Source organism: Cherax quadricarinatus, chromosome 74 (assembly GCF_038502225.1).
Source record: "Cherax quadricarinatus isolate ZL_2023a chromosome 74, ASM3850222v1, whole genome shotgun sequence".
NCBI lineage: Eukaryota > Metazoa > Arthropoda > Malacostraca > Decapoda > Parastacidae > Cherax > Cherax quadricarinatus.
Window position 1 is genome coordinate 8,701,826 of NC_091365.1, and position 23,156 is coordinate 8,724,981.

The following is a 23,156-nucleotide window of genomic DNA, read 5'->3' on the forward strand; positions in this document are numbered from 1 at the left end:
AACCTGGCTAGCTCCTGAGCCTCGCACTCCTGTCACCACTCAGTGAACCTGGCTAGCTCCTGAGCCTCACACTCCTGTCACCACTCAGTGAATCTGGCTAGCTCCTGAGCCTCACACTCCTGTCACCACTCAGTGAATCTGGCTAGCTCCTGAGCCTCACACTCCTGTCACCACTCAGTGAATCTGGCTAGCTCCTGAGCCTCGCACTCCTGTCACCACTCAGTGAACCTGGCTAGCTCCTGAGCCTCACACTCCTGTCACCACTCAGTGAACCTGGTTAGCTCCTGAGCCTCGCACTCCTGTCACCACTCAGTGAACCTGGCTAGCTCCTGAGCCTCGCACTCCTGTCACCACTCAGTGAACCTGGCTAGCTCCTGAGCCTCGCACTCCTGTCACCACTCAGTGAACCTGGCTAGCTCCTGAGCCTCGCACTCCTGTCACCACTCAGTGAACCTGGCTAGCTCCTGAGCCTCACACTCCTGTCACCACTCAGTGAACCTGGCTAGCTCCTGAGCCTCACACTCCTGTCACCACTCAGTGAACCTGGCTAGCTCCTGAGCCTCACACTCCTGTCACCACTCAGTGAACCTGGCTAGCTCCTGAGCCTCGCACTCCTGTCACCACTCAGTGAACCTGGCTGGCTCCTGAGCCTCACACTCCTGTCACCACTCAGTTGATTTATTTTCCGACGCACTTGAAGCACTCTACACAAGATAGCATGATATTTGTGTGTGTGTGTGTGTGTGTGTGTGTGTGTGTGTGTGTGTGTGTGTGTGTGTGTGTGTGTGTGTGTGTGTGTGTGTGTGTACTCGCCTATTTTGGTTGCAGGGGTCGATTCGTAGCTCCTGGCTTGTCGCTACTAGGTCTGCTCTCTCGCCCTGCTCTCAAAGGCTTGACATACCTCTCCTTAAAGCTGTGTGTGTGTGTGTAATTGCCTTAAAAAGTGTGCAGGGCTTGATTACCTTCTCTTAAGTCGTCGTACACTACACCCTCTTGTGTCTTTAACACAGCTCTCGACAAGTTACATAATGTATCACGTTTGGCTACACCCCCACCAGTGTACATCACACCACAGTGTACATACCACAGTATACACACCACAGTGTACATACCACAGTATACACACCTCAGTGTACACACAACAATGTACACATCACATTGTGTACGCCACATTAGTGTACGTCACGCCTCCATATGTGTAATTAACTGATCTTAATATCATCATTGCATTCACGGTAAAGAGTTCAACCCGCAGGGGTTGTACAGTGCCTGGGGGCAATAGGAGATAACCAGATTTGATCCGAGGAAAGGGAGAGTAACTCCAGTTCCTTCGGTTTAGATCTCTTGAAGCGAGTGCAACTGCCACTAAATATTTAGCTGATGACACTTGACACCCGGGACCAGGCACTTGGCACCTTCATAAGCGTCACCTGTCCTGTTAGGTGGCGCCTAACTCACCTGTTACCTGACATGAGGTCACCTGAGTACACCACAATAAACACACAATAACGTTTTTGTCCTCTCAGTTAAATCTCTCTCTCTCTCTTTCTCTCTCTCTCTCTCTCTCTCTCTCTCTCTCTCTCTCTCTCTCTCTCTCTCTCTCTCTCTCTGTAGTTTGACTGTGTCATGCTCAGACTTCCCATTTTTATTTACAAGCTAAGAGCTGGTACCTACCTTATTTGAAAGCCTTACCTAACATCACCTCCCCTCCCTCCCTCCCTCCCTCCCTCCCTCCCTCCCTCCCTCCCTCCCTCCTTCCCTATCCCTCTCTCACTTAAAGCATTTTCACTTAAAAAAGTGAGCTCTCTGTCGTATGCTCACTATCCATCCATTGATCCTCCTCTTTCAACACAAAGGAACTGGAAAGGCTACCAGCCTCCAGCAGCGTCTGGAACACAACAAGTACCATCATTATGATGAACAAGAACAGGAGAAACGGAACGGAGGAGGAAATGAGAGACGGGGGAAGAGGAGGAGGAGGTGAGAAGAATGAGGCGTGGAAGATAAATGAGGATAAAGGAGGATGGATAAGTGAAGGTAGGAGTAAGGGTGCAGAGGAATGAGGGAAGAGACGAAGAAAACTAAAAAAAAAAAAGAATGAGAGAAGCAGGAGAGGAAGAGATGATGCTGTTGACGAAGAAATAATGATGGAAAATAAACGAACAACGGAGACAAATAAGATTATTACCAAACCAGAGGAAGCAAAGAAAAAAAAAGACGAATAGACCACTAAGAAGGAAGATTGCGAAGATAAATTTGAGAGGAAAGAAAGGGAGAGAGGACATAAGTGATGCATGTGGAGATAAGGAGAAAACAAGACAATCCCAGTCTTATGTAATGGTCTTCGATGAAGACAAATTTGTTGAAGAAAATGAACTAACAAAAACAGAATTAGTGATAAGGGATAAAAGGTTGAAAGTGTCACACGATAAAAAAAAAACACAAGGAAGAGGGGAGGAGGAAGGAAGAAAGACGGGGAAGGGAAGAAAGAGGAGGAAATGGAGGGAGGGAAGGAGGGTAGGAAAGGTGAAGACAAGCAGGGGAGACAACAGAGGTAAGATAAACGAAAACAAGAAGCAGCAGAGGACGACAAAGAAGCAAGAAGTTAAGAGAAACAGCAGAAGCAGCAGCAACAACAACAACAACAACAACAACAACAACAGGAGCAGCAGCAGGAACAGCAGGGGCAGCAGCAAGGGCAGCAGGTTCCTAGAAACCTGCCAACAAACAGTTTGTATTGACGGGTGCGGCGCCTGAGGAACAACAAGGACGCTTGATATCAGCTCTCTCTCTCTCTCTCTCTCTCTCTCTCTCTCTCTCTCTCTCTCTCTCTCTCTCTCTCTCTCTCTCTCTCTCTCTCTCTCTCTCTCTCTCTCTCTCTCTCTCTCTCTCTCCCTCCCCACACCATCATACAAACACAACACCATTATGGGAAAAACTCTCCTCTTATTGATGAAACTCAGGAAGGTAAATAACTGTATTCTGGGCGACTTCGATGCTCGCTCCGCTTCAACGATCGTAAATTTGGGTCTTTGTATAAAGACGCAGACACAAACATGAAAAAGTAGACGTTTACTGGTAAAAACGTTTCTCACTTAAGTGATCACAACACACTTATATTTAATATTAACTGGAAATATAACCATAATTGCCACTTTCTTGAGCAGTCTTGTGTGTGGTACTCTGACAAAAGCCTCACTCAGATCCAAATATAAATCGTATACTTTTTACATTTTTTTTTTTGCCATGATTTTAGAAGTAGCATTTGACTAGGTCAAGATCTCTGGAGATCTAAGACTGTATACACGAATTGCTTGGCTGGAACAAGGCTCGAGCATGCTATTTTATCTGCATAATGTACCTGAATATTATGAGAGATGAATGTAATATAACTAGAGTGCATAATGATGTACGTACACACACACACACACACACACACACACACACACACACACACACACACACACACACACACACACACACACACACACACACACACATATACATTCACTTCAAGTACACCGGCTAAGTACTTGTCTTTTCGGAAGTGTCAGACAACGCACTCCAAATGACCTTCCGAGCTGAAACAGTGTAGGCACTGTACTTTCCACTTCCAGAACTACAATATCCCCACCCCTCTTTAAGGGTACAGGAATTGTACTTCCCACTTCCAGGGCTGCAATATCCCCACCCCTCTTTCAGGGTTTAAACATTGTACTTCCCACTTCCAGGACTGCAATATTCCCTTCCCTCTTTCAGATTACAGGAACTGTACTTCCCACCTCAAGGACTCAAGTCTTTTACTATTTGGAATTATTGAGAATATTGTGATACAATACGTACTGCCCTAGTATCATGTCATGGAAATATTTAGGTAACTTGCTATACCTTTAATAAATAGCATTGCAGATGTGGAAGGCAGGCAGTGGACTTGGGAAATGTCACCCTATGGTCTACTATAATGGAAATGTCTGGCCTATACAAAAGTCTACACGTACACTAGGCAGTTCCTTGAATTTTAGTAAGGATCTGATCCGACCACTGCACTGACAGACACAAAGAGCTAATTACTTGACTCTATGGGTCTGACTCGGCACTGACAGTCACGTACCCTGTACAGCAGGTAGTTATACCTGACTCTAGGGGATCTTGACAAGAATTTATGCTACAATTGGATCGATGCATTGACGTCACAATGAGACAGTGTAAATATCCCTGAGACACCATGGACATTGTGCTTCATGGTCAAGTTACTGGTAAAGTGTACCAGTGCAGAGCTAACATAAATACATTTATATGTCTGTTACCATATTGTAACATCCAGATCATTGTGTACTGAGGTGCTTTTAAAATCTGGAGACCCGCATTGATGAGATTAATGCGAGGTGTGCGTGTACATGACTTGTAATAAATAAGGCTTGTATCTGCGTCCACCCAACAGTCAGGGTTGTACTGTGTGTAACACAAGTTTTATGTAGTAGTGGTGTTGGGGAGGGTTGGGTTGAGGTTGAGAACTATCACGGTCTACTGGAATCAATAAACCTAAAAGCAGTGATACCATCGGTGTGTGTGTGTGTACTCACCTATTTGTGGTTGCAGGGGTCCAGCCACAGCTCCTGGCTCTACCTCTTCCCTGGTTGCTACTAGGTCCATTCCTTACTCCATGAGCTTTGCGTGTGTGCGCGCATGCGTGTGTGCACTCGCCCTACCTACTCGCCTATTTGAGGTTACAGGGGGTCGAGTCTCCACTCTTGTTCCTACCTCTTCAACTGGACGCTACAAAGTTCACTCGTTAATTTCGTAAAACCTCTCATAACTCTTCTTAAATCTGTGCACGGGTCCTGTCTTTACCACTTTGATGTGCAGGTCATTGCACTTCCTAGCCATTGTAAGACTGGACAACTACTTCCTGACATCCTTTTAAACTGTGTGAGTTCTCGTGGTCCTGTTTGCCCTCCTTTGTGTATTTTGCCTGCACATGCTTACTTGCGCGTTCGAAACCTTGCAATAACAGCTAATAACGATCAACGAAGTAACACAAGTATGGTCGCACATGAATGGTATACAGTACCGACAAGATGAACAATTAAACATGTGAAATATCTGGGTATGTTTATTGTAGACGTTTCTGATTATCTCATCCTTTCTACATAGTTCTACTATCTTCTAATTATATCCTTGAATTTGTATTGATATAGCCACTGGATGGCGAAACGTCTACAGTAAAGATACCCAGATGTTGCACATGTATAATTGTTCATCATCAATGCACCATAATATCTAGCAACAGCTACATAGTATTATGGTGCATATAGTGTGTTCCTTTACCCCGCAATTTGCCTTTTTGTCAGTTCGCTGAAAGAAAGAGCAACACTTGGGCCTTCATAATTAGGAGCTGAAATATTAATATCACTCGTGGTTACTTTAGTAACAGGTGCAGTGATACGTTATTTATCCCGATGCGGTTGTCAGTTTATTTATAGCTGTGTAATTAGGAATGGTGGTTAAAAGACATATACTCTGGCAGGAATGTAAGCTTTTGTTGGGGTAAAGTGTTACACTGTGCAGAGTATGAACTAGAATTGATCAGTGACGTGATAATGGCCTACACTGAGCGAAACATTGACAGAATAAAAGCTGGTTTGGCTGTTTTGTCTTCAGACAAGTATGAAGACAAAACAGCCAAACCAGCTTTTATTCTGTCAACGTTTCGCTCAGTGTAGGCCATTATCACGTCACTGATCAATTCTAGATCATGCTCTGCAATGCGACATGTCATCCAGAAGTAACTGTGGTGCATGTCTCCTGCATATAGTAGTAGTAGTAGTAGTAGTAGTAGCAGCAGCAGTAGTAATAGTAGAATTAGTGATGAGGCCATCCTTGGTCAGTAATACTTGCTGTATTGCTCATACTTAGTCATTAATTGATGTGGTGTCCACCATCGCTTAGTGGTAATTGATGTGGGGTTAACATCATTTCCGCTACATCAGTGTTGTCTCTCCGTCAAGTTGATGATGTTTCATGGTCGGTATTTTCTAACCAAAATATTTACACGTGAAAGGTGACGCATTGATCCGCTTCGTGGTCCAGATTGCAAGGTCACATAAAGACCTTCGTTCCTCATGTGATCCATGCTGAAAGATCACATAAATAACCAGACTTCGGTTCCTTATGTGATCCATGCTGAAAGATCACATAAATAACCAGACTTCGGTTCCTTATGTGATCCATGCTGAAAGATCACATAAATAACCAGACTTCGGTTCCTTATGTGATCCATGCTGAAAGATCACATAAATAACCAGACTTCGGTTCCTTATGTGATCCATGCTGAAAGATCACATAAATAACCAGACACCTGTGACGAGCGGGGTCCCACAGGGGTCAATCCTAGGACTAGTGCTATTTTTGGTATATGTGAATGACATAATGGATCCATGTGATTCATGCTGCTAGATCACATAAATAACCAGACTTCTGTTCCTCATGTGATCCATGCTGAAAGATCAGATGAACGACAAGACCTTGGTCCCTCATGCGTTCCAAGCAGCAAACTCACCAAACCCAACTATCACGCATGTCAGTGCAAACATCCAGCACACTGGAGTGCTTGCAGGCATACGTGCAAAATGTAAACATAATGACTGGTGAAGAAGGAGGCGCCTCTGTTGCAAAAGCTCTGGAAATCTGATACCTCGGAGGGGGTAAATCTTGCAACTTTTCCAACCACAAGAATGTATCAAGAATTTGGGTTCCATGCATCACACTTTTCTGTATAAGGATGTGTCCAGCTTGTTACTTTACGTTACAGTTTTTGAAACTGAAATGCCAAGCTTTTCCTTCCCTAAAACATACTCATAGGTTAAGCTTGTTTCTCTGTGTTTTCTCACAGATTAAGCTTGTACTTCTCTAAGTTAAAACAAGATGTTACCTCACAGATCAAGCTTGTGTTTCTCTACATTAAAACAATGTGTTACCTCACAGATCAAGCTTGTGTTTCTCTACATTAAAAAAGGTGTTACCTCACAGATCAAGCTTGTGTTTCTCTACATTAAAACAAGGTGTTACCTCACAGATCAAGCTTGTGTTTCTCTACATTAAAACAATGTGTTACCTCACAGATCAAGCTTGTGTTTCTCTACATTAAAACAAGGTGTTACCTCACAGATCAAGCTTGTGTTTCTCTACATTAAAACAATGTGTTACCTCACAGATCAAGCTTGTGTTTCTCTACATTAAAACAAGGTGTTACCTCACAGATCAAGCTTGTTTCTCTACATTAAAACAAGGTGTTACCTCACAGATCAAGCTTGTGTTTCTCTACATTAAAACAAGGTGTTACCTCACAGATCAAGCTTGTGTTTCTCTACATTAAAACAAGGTGTTACCTCACAGATCAAGCTTGTGTTTCTCTACATTAAAACAAGGTGTTACCTCACAGATCAAGCTTGTGTTTCTCTACGTTATGAGCTTCCTGTGTGTGTTTTACACACAAACATCAGACAGCTTTCGAAATACAGTATGTCAGTCTTAATTTTTTTTTCCAGACACGTTCTAAGTATAAACAGTTCTGAAGAACTTTTGGTATTTTTGTTGATTTTAATATTTACAGTAAGAATAGATATTCACGGCTTCATTCATGAATTTCACGTGTATTCCTCCCTCCCCCATTCTTCCCTCCTTCCCCATCCTGGTAGTGGGTGTAGCTGTGCCCCATCTTTGGCACCGGTGCCAGCTATTATCTCCTGGCACTGCCTCCCCTGCTGCTCTAGCTCTTCCTCATTTTCCTTCTCTACCTATTCTTTACCTAGTCTCCCCACCTATGCTCCCTTACCTCGTCTCCCCCACCTATGCTCCCTTACCTCGTCTCCCCACCTATGCTCCCTTACCTCGTCTCCCCACCTATGCTCCCTTACCTCGTCTCCCCCACCTATGCTCTTTACCTCATCTCCCCTACCCCTCTTCACCGTCTCTCCTCTCCGCCCTCCTCTCCCCATCTAGCAAGAAATCACCCATATTTCTCCACCTCTCTTCCTTTATCTATAATACACTCCCTCAATTTATCAAAATATTTCCCCTAACCGTCTACCTCTATTAACACCTTTCATTCGCCTCTCTCTCTCTCTCTCTCTCTCTCTCTCTCTCTCTCTCTCTCTCTCTCCGCATTCCATTCCATTTCATTTAGTTTTCCCTTTCGCCCATCCCACCCACGCATGCAAGAGAGGCGTAGAATATTATGCGTGAATAATATCCCCGGAGTGGTATCCCCGGAGTGGTATCCCCGGAGTGGTATCCCCGGAGTGGTATCCCCGGAGTGGTATCCCCGGAGTGGTATCCCCGGGAATTGAAAGGAAACATTACCATGGAAGATTTTTATGGGTAACGAAAAGTTGCATGTGAATTGATGAGAGAAAAAAAAAACTGGAACAAATCCACTCATTGTTCCCATATGTCGGAGGTCACTTGGTGTAAACATGAACTTAACTTTCACACTGGGCGATAAAAAAGAGTGCAACAGCAGATGCAACACGTTAACAACAGGGTTAACCGTGTTAACGAACGGTTTAAAGGGAGATGAAAAGTTAGTAGGAGTTTTAATCTGAAATTGAAGGGTCATGACAAAATAATTAACGAGGAGAGAAGGGTAGAACAGGTGGTGGTGTTAGCCAGGGAAATGACAGAACTAACGAACCATACGACGGGTGGGGATTGAACTCGCGGCGGGTGAGTCGTAAAATTCGAGGTTAGCGAGGTATGGTTTGTTTGCAATCGTGTCATTACGGTTTCGTGAGTCATGACAGAACTAACCTTTGTATTACCAAAGATAATAACAGAACTAACATTCATCTTAATATGCAAATGAGATTAATAGCAATTAATAAGCTATTAAACGATACTGTTGACAGAAAGATGGTTATTTTCGATAGCTGAAACCAAGTCAATAAAGTTTCAGAGGAGAAGAATGATACAAAAGACTGCAAAAACACTTCAGAAATTTTAATAAAAGAAAATATAATAAAACATAGAATCGGAAAATACAAGAAAGACGAACTAGCTTCAGCTAGTGATGAGTCGAGATGAATTGTTAGTGTTAGGTTAGGGGGCTAATATTTGTTTTTAGTGGGTTGGGGTTTGAGGAGGACCTGCCTAGTATGGGCCAGTAGGTGGTGGAATTCCCACGGGGAAACTCAAAATTAGGGGCTGGAGCCATGAGGAATCATGAGGAGATGCATTGTGACCACGCATGAAGGTCAGGTTGCTGTGTGTGGTTCAACGTCACCGTGGAGACCTGCTGTACTGTTCTTCACGTTCTTATGTTTAAAATGAACTTACATGGTATGTAAATTAGAGAAGACCCTCCAAAGGAGAGAATAAATATAGATTATATAAACATTGCTCAAGTGCAGCATTTGGATATCCTGTCGGTTCTGTTAAACATTTATTCACATCCTGTCAGACACAGCATCTTGGGTCCTTGATGAAGGAATTTCATCAAAACTTGTCTAACCTATAGGCACGACCTACTTCCACTAGTGGTTTTTTTCCACTGGTGACTACCCCACTACCGGTCCACCTCATCTGTCATCAGTATATAAGCACCATCACTGAGAATGTTGCAGTCTTGCTAAGGCTGAGGGACTAATGACCTAAAACTCTTCCTCATCTTCCACCTTTTCTCTGCATTGGTGTGAAGAAGCCACTGGTTGGCGATAGACATATGTTGCACAACTCTCATTTAACAAATACAATGAAGAATTCTTTGCAGAACTACAAATTTGTTTCATTGACAAGTGTCATTAATGAAGCTTCCTGTAAAAGCTATTTAAAGTGGGTAAAACACTCAATAAAAAAAAAGTCTGCCAATTAGACAACAGCTTCATTATCACTCATTATGTCTTAACCATTTTGGCAGTCAGAGAAGTTATACAGAAGAGAAATGAAAGGACTGATTGCATAATTACATTTTTTTAGGAAGTGTTGATAGAATTCCCCGTAAAGGATTAACCAGGTAACTGCAAGACAAGGTAGGAATAAAACTCAAACTGTTGCAATGGATTTCAGTTTTGTTTGAGAGACAATCAGTGGGTTTAGTTTTTTTTTTTACGTTGCAAATGCAAACAGCAATAGGAAAAAAATGTCCTCGTGGGGAACTGTCACGATCGGGGTGCCACAAGGATCTGTAACTACTGGATAATGCTTTTTAATTTAAGAATGGTGACAGAATAAAGAACGACATGAATATGTGGATGATTCAAAGAACCTATAAAAAATAGGGAATAAAGAAAATCATATATTCCTTTAATGTAACTATGATTTAAAGAAATCAAGTTTTAAAAGCGCGTGCGCGCGCACACACACACACACACACACACACACACACACACACACACACACACACACACACACAAATGACATGTACCTAGGACAAAATGGTAACTAACACGCACAGACTCAGAAGGAAGAGGAAATACAACCTCCCTCAGAACCACCCACAGAAGGACCTCAACCACGACAACCCCAATGTAACCAAACAATCTAACCCAAAACCCACACACTGTACTCTCTGCCCCCCCATCCCCCTCATCACAAACTCCACCCCCACAAACCCCCCACAGTTCCCACCCAGGTCTCCCACTCCCCCAACCCCAACGTTCTCCCCAGACTACAGTTTTAGAAAAGAAGTTGAAGGTTTGGTATACGAATGCGGATGGAATAAATAAATGTGAGAGTGGCATGAAAGAATCAAGGAGACATCCCCAGACATCAGTCACAGAAACGAAACAACTCGCTGGGATGATAGACGCAATCTTCCCACTAAGATATCAGATCCTGAGGAAAGATACAGAGAGTAGGAGGGGGGGAGGAAGAGAGTAGGAGTTGCACGGCTCATTAAAAACCGATGGAGATTTGAAGAAAGGGAAGGAATGGACGAAATTGGTGAGACTACATAGGTACAATTCAGTGATGTATAACCCACCACAGAACTGCAGGAGGCCAAGAGAAGAATATGAGATAGCAACAGAGCAATGGTGGACACACTAGCGGAGGTGGCCAAAACAGCTCACACGGGTAGCTGGAGATTCGTCTGTAAAAACTTGCATTTGTGGTCACAGAGGTGCCTGTGCTAACCTTCCTATGGTGTAGAAATATACCTAGTTGGATGAATCTTATTATGGCTAGCTGGTCTAGTGGCTAACGCGACGGGCTGGAGTTTTGAGACTCTATGACCGCGGGTTCAATCCCGGCCGGGGGTATGGTTTAGCAAAGTTACTAATTATGGGCGATTTCAATCACAAGGAGATTGATTGGAAAAACCTGGAGCCACATGAAGGTCCCGAAACATGGAGAGCCAAGATGATGGATGTGGTACTGGAAAACCTCATGCATCAACATGTTAAGGACACTACCAGAGAGAGAGGGGAGGATGAACCAGCAAGACTGGACCTTGTGTTCACCCTAAGTAGCTCGGACATTGAGGACATCACATATGAAAGGCCCCTTGGAGCTAGTGATCACATGGTTTTGAGCTTTGAATACATAGTTACAAGTGGAGAGGGTAACAGGAGTAGGATGGGAAAAGGCAAACTACAAAAGGGGGAACTACATAAGTATGAGAACTTCCTGAAGGAGGTTCAGTGGGAAAGAGAATTGGTAGGAAAGTCAGTAAACGAATTGATGGACTACGGAACAACAAAATGCAAGGCGGCAGAGGGAAAGTTTGTTCCCAAGGGCGACAGAAATAATGGGAAGACCAGAACGAGCCCTTGGTTTACCCAAATGTGTAGGGAGGCAAAAATTAAGTGCACTAGAGAATGGAAAAAGTACAGAAGTCAAAGGACCAAGGAAAATAGAGATTAGTCGAAGAACCAGAAACGAGTATGCACAGATAAGGAGGGAGGCCCATCGACAGTACAAAAACGACATAGCATCAAAAGTCAAGTCTGACCCGAAGCTATTGTATAGCCTCATCAGGAGGAAGACAACAGTCAAGGACCAGGTAATCAGGCTGAGGAAAGGTGGGGAGCTCACAAGAAACGACCGAGAAGTATGTGATGAGCTCAACATGAGATTTAAGGAAGTATTTACAATGGAGAGAGGACTCGGGGAAGTCAGAACAGAGGGGTACACCAACAAGGGATATACCAACAACTGGTGGATGAAATACCCATAACCGAGGAGGAGGTGAAGAAGCTGCTAAGTGACCTTGATACCTCAAAGGCGGTGGGACCGGACAACTCTCCATGGGTCCTAGAGAGGGAGCAGAGACGCTGTGTGTGCCACTAACAACAATTTTCAATACATCCATTGAAACTGGTCAAAAACTTGGAGTATGGAAGACGGCAAATGTAGTCCCCATTTTTAAGAAAGGAGACAGACACGAGGCACTAAACTATAGACCAGTGTCACTGACGTGTGTAGTATGCAAAGTCATGGAGAAGATTATCAGGAGAAGAGTAGTGGAGGACCTAGAACAGAACAAGCTTATAAACGACAATCAACACGGATTCATGGAAGGCAAATCCAGTGTTTCAGACCTACTGGAGTTTTATGACAAGGTAACGGAAGTAAGACATAAGAAAGAGAAAGGTGGGTAGATTGCATTTTCTTGGACTACAAGAAGGCCTTCGACACAGTTCCTCACAAGAGATTAGTGCCAAAGCTAGGGGATCAGACATGTAAAACAGGAAGGGCACTGCAATGGATCAGAGAATGCCTGACAGGGAGGCAACAATGAGTCATGGTACGTAACGAGGTATCAGAGTGGGCGCCTGTGACGAGTGGGGTTCCACAGGGGTTTTGGTATAGGTGAATGACATGACGGAAGGGATAGACTCAGAAGTGTCCCTGTTTGCAGATGATGTGAAATTAATGAGGAGAATTAAATCGGATGAGGATCAGGCAGGACTACAAAGAGACCTGGACAGGCTGGAAGCTTGGTCCAGCAACTGGCTCCTCGAATTTAACCCCGCCAAATGTAAATGCAAAGTCATGAAGACTGGGGAAGGGAAAAGAAAACCTCAGACAGAGTATAATCTAGGTGGCTAAAGACTGCAAACCTCACTCAAGGAAAAGGATCTAAGGGTGAGTATAATACCGAGCACACCTCTTGAGGCGCACATCACCCAGATAACTCCTGCATCATATGGGCGCCTGGCAAACCTGGGAATAGCGTTCCGATACTTCAGTAAGTAATCGTTCAAAAGACTGTACACCGTGTACGTCAGACGCATACTGAGTATGCAGCACCAGTTTCGAACCCACACCTGGTCAAGCACGTCAAGAAATTAGAGAAAACGCAAAGGTATGCAACAAGGCTAGTTCTAGAGCTAAGGGGAATGTCTTACGAAGAAAGGTTAAGGGAAATCGGCCTGACGACACTGTAGGACAAGAGCTTTAAGGGAGACATGATAACGACATACAAAATACTGCGAGGAATTGACAAGGTGGTCAGAGACAGGATGTTCCAGATATGGGACACAGAAACAAGGGGCCACAATTGGAAACTGAAGACTCAGATGAGTCAAAGAGACGTTAGGAAATATTTCTTTAGTCATGGGAAGTGGAATAGTCTGGCAAGTGACAGTGGAGGCAGGAACCATACATAGTTTTAGTACGAAGTATGATAAAGCTCGTGGAGCAGGGAGAGAGGACCTAGTAGCGATCAGTGAAGAGGCGGGGCCAGGAGCTATGTATCGACCCCTGTAACAACAAACAGGTGAGTACACACATACAAGCATTCACGTACATACGAAGGCTGACACACCTTCTCCAAATAAATTCCGGACAAGCTTCTTACCCACATTCATGAATCCCCAATATACTCGCCTCCCCACCATCGTCTGTATCCACACTTCCCCACTCAGCCTCCATCAAATCCACATACACAATCTCTCTCTCTCTCTCTCTCTCTCTCTCTCTCTCTCTAACACGACACGTACACATGCCGGAAAACTAACATCTCTTCAGAAGTTAGAAATCCTGCCAAACGAATTTATCAGATTTCTCTAATTATACGAGGAAATTATACTCTAAATTATTATCAAAAAAAAAAAGATTTTGATAGTGCTGTAATTTTATTTACAAAGTTTCACATGAAATATATTTACATTTGAAAAACTTAACCTCAACTGAGCCTGTCTGAGGTTCTCCAATAGAATGATGCTTGGCATCAATAGAATGATGCTTGGCATCAATAGAACACTGCGTGGTACTGATGTGGTTTACTAATGGAACACTGCTGTACACGGGTACAGATAATCAGTAGAACACTGCTAGGCACAAGTATACATAACAGAACACTGCTAGGCACAAGTATACATAACAGAACACTGCTAGGCACAAGTATACATAACAGAACACTGCTAGGCACAAGTATACATAACAGAACACTGCTAGGCACAAGTATACATAACAGAACACTGCTAGGCACAAGTATACATAACAGAACACTGCTAGGCACAAGTATACATAACAGAACACTGCTAGGCACATGTATAGATAATAATAGAACCCTGCTGGACACAGATGTTGCCTATCAACAGAATACTGTTTGGTTCATTAACAGATTATTTTTTTCCGTTTAAGCCACAAGATGTGTTGTATACCCCATATCAATCTTTCAAACATTAGGGCCAGAACATGTTGATAAATTAGACACATGTGCAACTCTTGGGTATCTTTATTGAGGAAACGTTTCGCCACACGGTGGCTTCATCAGTCCATACGTTAGTATTCTATTCAAGATTGATGGACTGAACACATCGACTCAAGGTTGAGGGACTGATTACCTCATTCTTCTCCTGTTCTTCAAGTTTCTCCTACGTATGGACTGATGAAGCCACTGTGTGGCGAAACGTTTCCTCAATAAAGATACCCAAGAGTTGCACATGTGTCTAATTTATCAACATGTCGGTTCTCTGAACCATTCATCTACAAGGGCCAGAACATATCGATACTCAAAAGGCCTGGGAACTAGATCAGTTCTAACAGGAGTATATCTGATTCTCATTACCTAATTATCTATTACAAGCAGATATATGATGCTTTCTTCATTTGTTTTTTTCACTAAGCTAACTTTTTCCCAAAGACGTGAATTTCGAACTCAATATTGCGTGCAATCATATTGCAATTAAGGTTTACAAGGGAACACGATAATGTGAAGAATTTAAAACGCGTTTATTGGAGAAATTAAAACATCATCGTGCCTTGAGACTGAGAACCTGGTAGGCTAGTATACTATGTCTGTTTTCCGCAGTAAAGGCGTTTTAAAAAACCACGTCAAGTAACATGTACTGGATAAGTGTATGAGTATAGTTTGTGTAATATTCTTCCTGTGCTCATCTTAGACTCTCTGCTTCCTCACACTAGATTAACTAGAATCTAAATTCACCTGGAAGCTGAATTAGAGTTAAAAATGCCAGCATTTGGTGACGAAAGAAAATCAGAAGACAGAGGAGCATCCAGAAGCAATTACGGGAGCGTTCTGCGAGGCTTGAACGAGGTAGGTCAGTGAAGACGTGGGAAATTATGCTCAGTGTGGATAGGGTTTGAATGGTAAACAGCGACGACAAGTGTGGTCAAGTGTTTACACCACACGTCTATATTTTGACGACGTTTCGCTCAAGTGTTGAACTTTATCAGTGTTGTAAAAATGTTGGAATTACCGACAATGTTATGAAAAAGGACACATGTGACATTTACTCTGGCAATGTTTCGCTCTCCAGGAGCCTCGTCAAGCCATCACAAGCAGTACACAGTATATAAACCTAACAGAGGTGAAGAACCATTAACACTACAGTAGGTTAACTGGCCCATGCTCGATAATGTTGATGAAGCGCAACACAAATGTTCGTCTCTGCCATTTTCATTATAGATTAATGGGAAGTTGCGAACTTTAAAATGCTTAAAATCTTAATATAGTTTTTTTTGGTAAACCGGCATAATTTTTTTGGATTTCTTAATCGTCATTAATATTGACTTTATATATGCAATACAGTGGCAAAAGCGACTCCATGCAAGAGGATTTTTGTTTATTTTGGCCTTACAACTGAGGTCCGCTATGGAATACTACATAATGGCCTCCTTGTAAATGGAACAGTATGCAGAATCCGGTAAACTGGACACTTTATTGCATTAGAGAAAATTTACTGAAACTCAGAAAGGAATTTTTTCAAGTTTAAAAGCAGGGAAATTTATCTATGAATGTTTCCCATCAGAACATAGAAAAGGAGCACTGCAGCAGGCCTACTGGCCCATACTTAGCAGGTCCTTCTCAAACCCAAACCCACTAAAATGTAACTTTTAACGTATTTTAATGAGAGCTTTCGTTCTTTAGGGGAAAATAGACAATACGATTTCTTAACTTCATTTTCACTTTGTTTCACTAACAAGTCTTTATTACACCTTTTTGTTTAAACACTTAACGATGTTTAGTCCCGAGTTAACAGGACAACACGATGTTTTTTCTAGCTAGAAATTTTAATTACAAGAAAACATTACGCGGAGTTTTTTCAGTATATTAGCCAGACGCCCCGTGCCATTCTGGTCTCTAAATTACGTAATTAAAATATGCCTGAGAGAGAGAAACAGATAAGTAATGCCCTAATTAAGGGATGCATTTTCTTAATTAGGTAAAACAATTATAAAAATACTCTTAAAACGGATTCTCTCGTTCATATTTTTTTTTTAATTTCACAAAGACGTGAAAATGATGGGAAAATACTATTTAAGAAAGCCAAGAACTCGGAGTCAATAAATCCGTTATTCTCTAATTAATTGGAGAAGTCTGGCTGTGAGAGTGGCACTGTTGCCTGGCTGTGAGAGTGGCACTGCTGCCTGGCTGTGAGTGGCACTGCTGCCTGGCTGTGAGCGGCACTGCTGCCTGGCTGTGAGTGGCACTGTTGCCTGGCTGTGAGAGTGGCACTGCTGCCTGGCTGTGAGAGTGGCACTGCTGCCTGGCTGTGAGAGTGGCACTGCTGCCTGGCTGTGAGAGCGGCACTGCTGCCTGGCTGTGAGAGTGGCACTGCTGCCTGGCTGTGAGAGCGGCACTGCTGCCTGGCTGTGAGAGCGGCACTGCTGCCTGGCTGTGAGTGGCACTGCTACCTGGTTAACGAACGGAGAATCAAGCCTCCAACACATCTCACGATAAATGACCTACGCGGGTTTAACCTTTCACAACAACAATAATAATTAGCAATACAACCTCCCAAAATATTTATGAAGACTAAATATAATAATATGCTAATGTTAAGTGCAAAATTTCGTAGATCATTCAACATTAGTGTGATAATTATACCCGCTAGACGGAAGACGCTAGACGGAAGACGCTAGACGGAAGACGCTAGACGGAAGACGCTAGACGGAAGACGCTAGACGCTAGACGGAAGACGCTAGACGGAAGACGCTAGACGCTAGACGCTAGACGGAAGACGCTAGACGGAAGACGCTAGACGCTAGACGGAAGACGCTAGACGCTAGACGGAAGACGCTAGACGGAAGACGCTAGACGGAAGACGCTAGACGGAAGACGCTAGACGGAAGACGCTAGACGCTAGACGCTAGACGGAAGACGCTAGACGGAAGACGCTAGACGCTAGACGCTAGACGGAAGACGCTAGACGGAAGACGCTAGACGGAAGACGGTAGACGCTAGACGCTAGACGCTAGACGCTAGACGGTAGACGCTAGACGGGAGACGCTAGACGGGAGACGCTAGACGAAAGACGCTAGACGAAAGACGCTAGACGGAAGACGCTAGACGAAAGACGCTAGACGGAAGACGCTAGACGGAAGACGCTAGACGGAAGACGCTAGACGGAAGACGCTAGACGGAAGACGCTAGACGAAAGACGCTAGACGAAAGACGCTAGACGGAAGACGCTAGACGGAAGACGCTAGACGGAAGACGCTAGACGGGAGACGCTAGACGGGAGACGCTAGACGGGAGACGCTAGACGGGAGACGCTAGACGGGAGACGCTAGACGGAAGACGCTAGACGAAAGACGCTAGACGGAAGACGCTAGACGGAAGACGCTAGACGGAAGACGCTAGACGGAAGACGCTAGACGAAAGACGGTAGACGCTAGACGGAAGACGCTAGACGGTAGACGCTAGACGAAAGACGCTAGACGGAAGTCACATTCCCTGACTACTGGGCGATCTGGCTTATAACCCTGAGATATTTTTTTTTTTTTTTAGAGCTGAAGACCTTTGGTTCATGGAGTGGTGTAGGCTCGGTCCTCCGTCCAGTAAACGAGAGAGTGAGAGACGTAATCTAATTCGTAAATTTGTCTTTTTTTCCGTAAATTTTGAAAATTGGAGTAAATACTTCAATACAAATACGGCAAAAAATTGCTTTTCTAACGTGAAAAAGAAATTGACCTTTTTCAGTTGTACTTCTCGTACGATGCGCGACTATTCAAGAAACGTACATAAATAACCCGCACATAGAAGACTGAAACTTGTGGCGACGTGTCGGTCCTACCTGGACCATTGACTAGTCACAGAGAAGCACGAAGGGAAGGTAGCCAGTATATAGATGAGGGTAGCGTTGGGGAAGGTAGTGGTAGAACATGAGCAAGTAGAACTGTAGTAGTATTGGTGGTAACAGTAGTTGTAGTGGTAGTAATACCATTACTACAGTACTAGTAATGGTAGTAGTACTAGTAATGGTGGTAGTAGTACTAGTAATGGTAGTAGTACTAGTAATGGTAGTAGTACTAGTAATGGTGGTAGTAGTACTAGTAATGGTGGTAGTAGTACTAGTAATGGTGGTAGTAGTACTAGTAATGGTGGTAGTAGCACTAGTAATGGTAGTAGTAGCACTAGTAATGGTAGTAGTACTAGTAATGGTAGTAGTACTAGTAATGGTAGTAGCACTAGTAATGGTGGTAGCACTAGTAATGGTGGTAGTAGTACTAGTAATGGTGGTACCATTAGTAATGGTAGTAGTACTAGTAATGGTAGTAGTACTAGTAATGGTAGTACTAGTAATGGTAGTAGTACTAGTAATGGTAGTAGTACTAGTAATGGTAGTACTAGTAATGGTAGTAGTACTAGTAATGGTAGTACTAGTAATGGTAGTAGTACTAGTAATGGTGGTAGTACTAGTAATAGTAGTACTAGTAATAGCAGTAGTAATAGTACTAATGGTAGTAGTACTAGTAAAAGTACTAGTAATGGTAGTACTAGTAATGGTAGTAGTACTAGTAATGGTAGTAGTACTAGTAATGGTAGTAGTACTAGCAGTGGTAGTAATGGTACTAGTACTAGTAATGGTAGTACTAGTAATGGTAGTACTAGTAATGGTAGTATACTAGCAATGGTAGTAATGGTAGTAGTAGTAGTAATGGTAGTAGCAGTAGTAATAGTAGTACTAATGGAAGTACTAGTAATGGTAGTACTAGTAAGTGGTACTAGTAATGGTAGTGGTACTAGTAATGGTAGTGGTACTAGTAATGGTAGTAGTACTAGTAATGGTAGTGGTACTAGTAATGGTAGTAGTACTAGTAATAGTAGTACTAGTAGTAATGGCAGCAGTAGTACTAGTAGTAATGGTAGTACTAGTAGTACTGGTGGTGGTACTACTAGTAGTAGTGGTAGTACTACTAGTAGTAGTGATAGTAATAGTGTTGGTAGTAGGAAAAGAATTGTGTTAATAATAGTGGTAGTTGTAGTAGTAATAGTGTTAACTGTAGTGGTGCTAGACAAGTATGTGCAAGTTTATTTAGGCTCGGGTACACCTAGGTACAATTATCATACATAAATGAACATGTGTAAATTACCCAGGGTGTTTGAGTAAGACGTAATATGTCGTGGAAGACAGTTTATTGTTTCTGAAAGACGTTTCGCCCTCCAGGGATGAAGTCCTTGGAGGCTGAAACGTCTTCTCAGTAAAATGCCATGAAACGCGTACTGTCTTATTTACATAGAGAATCTCAGAGCTTGGTAATACACCCACATGAGGGGCAAGAGTGGGCATTTAACCCATCCTTCACCCCCTCCAGAGACAAGAGTGGGCATCTACTCCATCCTTCACCCACAGAAGGGGCAAGAGTGGACATTTACCCCATCCTTCACCCACTCAAGGGGCAAGAGTGGACATCTACTCCATCCTTCACCCACTCAAGGGGCAAGAGTGGACATTTACCCCATCCTTCACCCACTCACGGGGGCAAGAGTGGGCATTTACCCCATCCTTCACCCACTCACGGGGGCAAGAGTGGGCATTTACCCCATCCTTCTCCCACTCACGGGACCAAGAGTGGGCATTTACCCCATCCTTCACCCACTCCAGGGGGCAAGAGTGGGCATTTACCCCCATCCTTCTCCCACTCACGGGGCCAAGAGTGGGCATTTACCCCATCCTTCACCCACTCCAGGGGGCAAGAGTGGGCATTTACCCCATCCTTCACCCACTCAAGGGGCAAGAGTGGACATTTACCCCATCCTTCACCCACTCACGGGGGCAAGAGTGGGCATTTACCCCATCCTTCACCCACTCACGGTGGGCAAGAGTGGGCATTTACCCCATCCTTCACCCACTCCAGGGGGCAAGAGTGGACATTTACCCCATCCTTCACCCACTCACGGGGGCAAGAGTGGGCATTTACCCCATCCTTCACCCACTCACGGGGGCAAGAGTGGGCATTTACCCCATCCTTCACCCATTTAAGGGGCAAGAGTGGGCCTTTACTCCATTTTTCATTCTACAAACCTGCGTCCAATATATTTTTGTTGAACTGACTATCTCTGGTCAGCCAGATAGGTAGATACCGTTATAAAAATTGACTTTTAGCTTTTATCCGATGTTTTTTTTTTGAGCGATTCTTTCCATCCATGAAATTTCTTTTGTCCCCCCTTGAAAAATATTTCTGTGGGCGGCCATAGTTATGGATTTAATCCCCAGAGGAAGTCAAAATGAAAGAAATTTTGAATGTCCTGTAATGACTAGCCTCGGGTGATGACTAGCCTTTAGCTAATGACTAGCAAATGATCTAGCAATTAGAACAGTAATTTTCATAGCAATTAGTAAAGTCGTTTTCAGAGAAATTAGTAAAGTCATTTTCAGAGAAATTAGTAAAGTCATTTTCAGAGCAATTAGTAAAGTCATTTACATAGCAATTAGTAAAGTCATTTACATAGCAATTATTTTCATAGCAATTAGTAAATTGACATAGCAATTAGTAAAGTCATTTAGCAATTAGTAAAGTCAGACAGAGAAATTAGTAAAGTCATTTTCAGAGAAATTAGTAAAGTCATTTTCAGAGAAATTAGTAAAGTCATTTTCAGAGAAATTAGTAAAGTCATTTTCAGAGAAATTAGTAAAGTCATTTTCAGAGCAATTAGTAGTGTCATTTTCAAAGCAATTAGTAGTCATTTTCAGAGCAATTAGTAAAGTCATTGACATAGCAATTAGTAAAGTCATTGACATAGCAATTAGTAAAGTCATTGACATAGCAATTAGTAAAGTCATTGACATAGCAATTAGTAAAGTCATTGACATAGCAATTAGTAAAGTCATTGACATAGCAATTAGTAAAGTCATTTACATAATTAGTAAAGTCATTGACATAACAATTAGTAAAGTCATTGACATAGCAATTAGGAGAGTTATTTTCACAGTAATTAGTAAGCCTCTTCCCCCACTCTGCGTGAACCCTGACAAAAACAATACTTTTAGTGTATATTCTGGTTAGTCTGGTTTAATTTACGCTTATTAAACCACTTTTCCCACCGACAATAACGAATAATTCGACAATAACGAATGTAAAACGACGGATGGTTTACGTATAAGTGGATGAGGTGGGGGTGTAACTTCCGGGTTAACTAGCATTAATAACATCAGATGATGTTAACTTTAATTATGCTACCTTTAATATTTAAAGGTTATCTATCCTTAATAATAACAAAATGTTATCTTTAATATATTCAAAGAATAATTAGCCTTAACATTAATTGATGTTATCTTCAATATTTAAAGGTTAACTAGCCTAAATAACAACGGATGTTAAATATTTAATTAAAGGTTAACTAGCCTAAATAACTGATGGTATCTCTAATATTTAAAACTTAAATAGCCTTCATAGGACCTCGGTCTCGGTTTTTAGGACAGTCGCTTCCGTTTTGGGTCATGTAACCAGCAACAGTGTCAGGAACCATTTGTCCTGTTACTGACGAATATTACCTAACCTGACAAGCCGCCTATTGTCATGGTGATGGTACCGCCAGCATCACGTTGTTATGGTGATGGTACCGCCAGCATCACGTTGTCATGGTGATTGAACCGCCAGCATCACGTTGTCATGGTGATGGTACCGCCAGCATCACGTTGTCATGGTGATGGTACCGCCAGCATCACGTTGTCATGGTGATGGTACCGCCAGCATCACGTTGTTATGGTGATGGTACCGCCAGCATCACGTTGTCATGGTGATTGTACCGCCAGCATCACGTTGTCATGGTGACTGTACCGCCAGCATCACGTTGTCATGGTGATGGTACCGCCAGCATCACGTTGTCATGTTGATGGTACCGCCAGCATCACGTTGTCATGGTGATGGTACCGCCAGCATCACGTTGTCATGGTGATGGTACCGCCAGCATCACGTTGTCATGGTGATGGTACCGCCAGCATCACGTTGTCATGGTGATGGTACCGCCAGCATCACGTTGTCATGGTGATGGTACCGCCAGCATCACGTTGTCATGGTGATGGTACCGCCAGCATCACGTTGTCATGGTGATGGTACCGCCAGCATCACGTTGTCATGGTGATGGTACCGCCAGCATCACGTTGTCATGGTGATGGTACCGCCAGCATCACGTTGTCATGGTGATGGTACCGCCAGCATCACGTTGTCATGGTGATGGTACCGCCAGCATTACGTTGTCATGGTGATGGTACCGCCAGCATCACGTTGTCATGGTGATGGTACCGCCAGCATCACGTTGTCATGGTGATTGTACCGCCAGCATCACGTTGTCATGGTGATTGTACCGCCAGCATCACGTTGTCATGGTGATGGTACCGCCAGCATCACGTTGTCATGGTGATGGTACCGCCAGCATTACGTTGTCATGGTGATGGTACCGCCAGCATCACGTTGTCATGGTGATGGTACCGACAGCATCACGTTGTCATGGTGATTGTACC

At 43.2% G+C, this 23,156-nt stretch overlaps 1 long non-coding RNA gene across 2 annotated transcripts in view; it reads right to left on the bottom strand.

The window, feature by feature from the left end:
- LOC138854906 (uncharacterized) overlaps positions 1–23,156 on the bottom strand; it is a 188,199-nt gene that overhangs the window by 159,503 nt on the left and 5,540 nt on the right. The window lies entirely within an intron of this gene.